At 44.2% G+C, this 5,000-nt stretch overlaps 1 protein-coding gene across 1 annotated transcript in view; it reads left to right on the top strand.

The window, feature by feature from the left end:
• pkn1b (protein kinase N1b) overlaps window positions 1-5,000 on the top strand; it is a 67,188-nt gene that overhangs the window by 673 nt on the left and 61,515 nt on the right. The gene's annotated exons all lie outside the window — the stretch shown is intronic.

The raw sequence follows: 5,000 nt of genomic DNA, 5'->3' as shown, positions 1-5,000 counted from the left end.
TTTATGGGAATTTTTTGACCATTCCTCTAGAAGTGCATTTGTGAGGTCAGACACTGATGTTGTGATGACGAGAAGGTCTGGTTCACAGTCTCCACTCTAATTCATCCCAAAGGTGTTCTATGGGGTTGAGGTCAGGACTCTGTGCAGGCCAGTCAAGTTCCTCCACACCAAACTCACTCATCCATGTCTTTATGGACCTTGCTTTGGTCACTGGTGTGCAGTCATGTTGGAACAGGAAGGGGTCATCCCCAAACTGTTCCCACAAAGAGCATGAAATTGTCTAAAATGTCTTGGTATGAAGCTGAAGCATTAAGAGTTCCTTTCACTGGAACTAAGAGACCGAGCCAAACCCCTGAAAAACACCTGAATTCAATGATCTGGAGGGGTGTCCCAATACTTTTGGAAATAGCGTGTATGTCTCAGACACAGAGAGTTATATCTCAGGAATAAAGTGTACTTTCATGAGCACATGCTTTGGACCTGTAGGACATAATCATACCTTGAGGACAACTGAGAGAAGTCCCTCAGTCCGTCTTAGATAACAAACACCCATTAAAAGTACACAACATGGTTCTTCGCATAGAATAGCATTATTTCTTATTAGATAGAGTTTAAAAGCTGTCTCTGTACCTTTTCTCAAAGCCACCATGTTTTATTTAAAGCAGAGTACTGTATGACTGAGTATAGTAACTATTACACACACACACACACACAGAGCTCTTTTGTTGTTGTTCTTGTTTTTTTGTTTTTTTTTGCATTAACCTTAACCCCTGGTCGTGTTTTGACATCGTTGCGGTTGTGTGCAAATTCTAAATAATGGCAGTGTGTCATGTGGACTTGATCCTGCACCTGAACGAGGTGTTCAGATGATCCGTCATTTCTTTCAACAACATACCTGTGTCTCACCTTACGCTTATGCGTTATTCCATATCTTATAAGTGACAGAAAATAGTCAAATATTAGTATAAAAGCATCCACGAAGTATAAGCCTGTCAGAGCTGCTAATTAACACTGACCGACCAATCAGAATGGAGAATTCCGAATCTCTGTTGTGTAGGAAAGAAGGAGGTATGTCGTCCAGGCTGAAGTTTACACGCCACAGCCCTTTATATTTACGTTACGGTCAGATCCTCAGCTGGTCTGCTCCTCCACAGCGAGTGGCAGAGATTCATGGGTCGATCATAAAGAGCAGATGATGTACAGATCTGTGTTTTATCCCTCGCTTGCGGTTCGTAAGATGCATTAAAATCTGCGTGCTGCGTAAAATCAATTTCCCTGCTCCGGTCTGATCCGAGGAGAAGGAAAGTGCTCACGGTGTTGTCAGGACGGAGGTCCAGCTCTGCTCCACTGACAGAAGTGTTGTGACAGTCAACGCCGGCTGTTTACACCTCCGTGTTCACCCGAGGTGAAGGTCACTGGACGGCGTCTGGAAGGCTGGAGTGCTTTTATGAGGGTTTGATGAAGCGACAGAAACAATAATGTTCTACACACACACACACACACACATTAGTGCTCTGGTGGAAGGTTTGGAAAATATATCTAAGTGCTGGAAATACACTGTATTTCCAAAAGTACTGGGACGCCCCTACAGATCATTGAGTTCAGGGGTTGGGGTCGGCCCCTTAGTTCCAGTGAAAGGAACTCTTAATGTTCAGACTGTGCTGCACATCTTCAGGGAAACTGAGTGAGATCTAGCGCAGTGTTACCTCTGGGATAAAGCACTGGATCAGATGTGTCAGGTTTATCCAGAGACGGCCGGTCTGGCTGCAGGTTCGGTTACTGAAAGCCAAATCAGCATGATTAATCAGGTAGAATTAATCCGCTGAGGCTACTGCTGAGAGTCAATAAATAAATAAATAATAATAAAAGCACCAGATTTGTCATTACTTTACGATAATCAAGCGGAGGGATTAGCGAAGTGATGAGTAGAGCCGCTTTTCCTCCAGCACAGTGCGGTTAAGTTAATGAATCTCCCCTGTTCCATTATTTAATCCGAATCAAGGGCAAAGCCAACGGCGTGTTCTTCTCCAGCATCAGTGTAAGTTCACAATTTTCCAATCATTTGTGTGTGTGCTGTTGTTAGAATCCTGGTCACTCCTTTATTATTAATATATTTTTAGACCTCCATGGAGAGGCTAATCCCAGGCTGTATGTTTTCTCCAACCGTTTCTTCCAATACGATGATGCAGCATGTTCTTCAGGAAGAGGGGAAGAAAGGAGAAGAAAGGAAAAGGGTCTAGTGTTCCAGACTCTCTGTTAACACTAGAGTCTGCTCCTGCAAAATCAGGGTTCAGATAGAATTTAAGAGGAAAATGAAGAAAGGAAACAACAAACGGTGGGACGCTGACATTGTCTACCTGCACACACACACACACACACACACACACACACAGATATTGCATGTGATAAGGGTAAGGTAGGTGCCACATTTTTCATTAAGTGTCCTTGAGCAGCTCAACACGAGCCTTCAGTGGGACATTCCGGAAAATTCCTTTCATTCCCGGATTCCTGGATTGAGAAATTGTGACAGCATGATGTGATGCTTTTCAGTGATGGTGCGTCTGAGTACTGAGGTGGGATGTTGAGGGGTTTACTCAATACACAATAGCTTTCATCTCTACTTCTGATTGCTCTCTCTCTCTCTCTCTCTCTCTCTCTCTCTTCTGTCTGTTTCTTGCTTTTTCCTCCTTTTTCCTGTGAAACACACACATGGCCTCTGGTCTGCTGCAGTGGAAAGGATCAAACAGTCTCTCTCTCTCTCTCTCTCTCTCTCTCTCTCATTTTCCATCATTTTCTCCCTCTCATCCGGTCCCACACTTTTTGTTTTCCTCCCAGTGCTCATTCATTTTTCATGCCCCTCTCTCTCTCTCTCTCTCTCTCTCTCTCTAAGAAGCCCCATCATTACCCACGCTGCACCTGCTCCATCTCGTGCTCTCGTTCTGCTTTTTACTAAATGACTCTGCATCGATCGGCCGAGTGAAAGGCTCAGGCCGTGTTTTCCTCGGCGTGTGTTTTTGCTCAGCGTGATCCCTCCGTCTGCCCCTCGGCTCCAGATTCATCACGACTCCACGCTCCTGTCGTCCCTCTCACCGCTCGCTCTTTCATTAACACTCACAGCTGTCATCGCCCCCAGGACTAATCAGATTAGCCGCATCCCACATGTCACCGTGTCCTCGACCACTCGTACCGACACCGCAGGGTGTGGCCTTTGAGGAGGTTTTTTTTTAAGAGAGTAGGAGGGTCTTGGCTGTTTGGAGGTTGTCTATCAAACAGCAGTAAACAGGAAGTGTCTGTTAATCAACACACTTTGTGGAGAAGGTGCAGCAGTCTAGATAAGCGAGTACCATGACTGAACAGACACCACAGTTAGATTAGATCCTAAACATTAACACAGAGGTTTGTCCCACATTTACCTCACACATTTATCTTCTCGCAGTTTCTGAGGTTTCCGAGCCTCGTCTCACTAAACACGTGATCCTGCTTTATCATTTCATCTCGAGTCCACGACACCTTCACACAGTCTATAACATAATACATACACCGATCAGCCATAACATTATGACCATTGCCAGGTGAAGTGAATAAGACTGATGATCTCCTCATCATGGCACCTGTTAGTGGGTGGGATATATTAGACAGCAAGTGAACATTTTGTCCTCAAAGTTGATGTGTTAGAAGCAGGAAAAATGGACAAGCGTAAGGATTTGAGCGAGTTTGACGAAGGGACAAATTGTGATGTCTAGACCACTGGATCAGAGCATCTCCAAAACTGCAGCTCTTATGGGAGCTCTGCAGTGGTCAGTATCTATCAAAAGTATCCTTTAAGTCCTGTAAGTTGTGAGCTGGGGCACATGCAGGACTTAAAGGATCTGCTGCTAACATCTTGGTGTCAGATACCACAGCACACCTTCAGGGATCCATGTCTCGACAGGTCAGGGCTGTTTTGGAAGCAAAAGGGGGACGGACACAATATTAGGCAGGTGGTCATAATGTTATGCCTGATCAGTGTAATTCCAGTCATTATGTTTTAGTGATTAAAACATGTTTAACGAGGGCGGTGTTGGTCTTTTTTACCGTCTGCAGTACAAATCCCAGAGAATTGTTAAAGATGAGTTCATGTTCTCAGTTTAAAGCCACACTTTTGATGCAGGACAAGCAGAAGATTTACTCCTTCAGTGTAATCAAGCCTGCTCATTAGAATATTAAGCCACACCCACTCAGAGTGTTTTTTGTTAACACATTTTTGTCCTTTTTCCACATTCAGACTTTGAATGATTAATAGCTTGGATGAATACTAAATGCGAACATTTCACACAGATGCCGTCGTTTAGAGAGAAGAAACCTGTCTCTAATATCCTCCAGTCTGAATCCGCTGTAACTTAGTCATTCTCCGTCAGCTCATCACAATGAACACCGACATACATGATCACAAGCAGCGTCTGCTCAGCTACCCGGGTCACGTGACACCGCCGAAAAGACGTGACGTCAGAATTCATCGCACGTCAATCTGCTTGGCATCCAGGCTTCATTAGATATTCATTACCTGTCACTGGATTCATCGGAATTAGACATGAATTAGACATGAACTGCCAGTGAGGTTCTTTACATAACCTTTTATCCGCTACATAAGATTTGCAACAAAGAGAGAGAATATTCCAGCGGAGTTAAAGCTCCATTCCCCAGAGCGCTGTGTAGCTTACAGGCCTCACACTTCCACCTTATATTTAACTCTTTTTCCCAGAGGCCTAAAATATTATTTCCTCCTGTTTAATTGTGTTCATGTTTATGATTGAATTATAACCACAGTGGAGGTTAATGTGAAACTCATATGAGAGTAGACACTCAGGACTTCAGGAGTTTGTAGTGTTTCAGAAGTATTTCTGTTTACTAGGAGTGATATACACTGATCAGCCATAACATTATGACCACCTGCCTAATATTGTGTCCGTCCCCTTTTTGCTGCCAAAACAGCCCTGACCCATCGAGGCATGGACTCCACT

This window comes from Hemibagrus wyckioides, linkage group LG12, assembly GCF_019097595.1.
Source record: "Hemibagrus wyckioides isolate EC202008001 linkage group LG12, SWU_Hwy_1.0, whole genome shotgun sequence".
Classification (NCBI taxonomy): domain Eukaryota; kingdom Metazoa; phylum Chordata; class Actinopteri; order Siluriformes; family Bagridae; genus Hemibagrus; species Hemibagrus wyckioides.
This window is presented reverse-complemented; position numbering and strand designations above follow the sequence as displayed.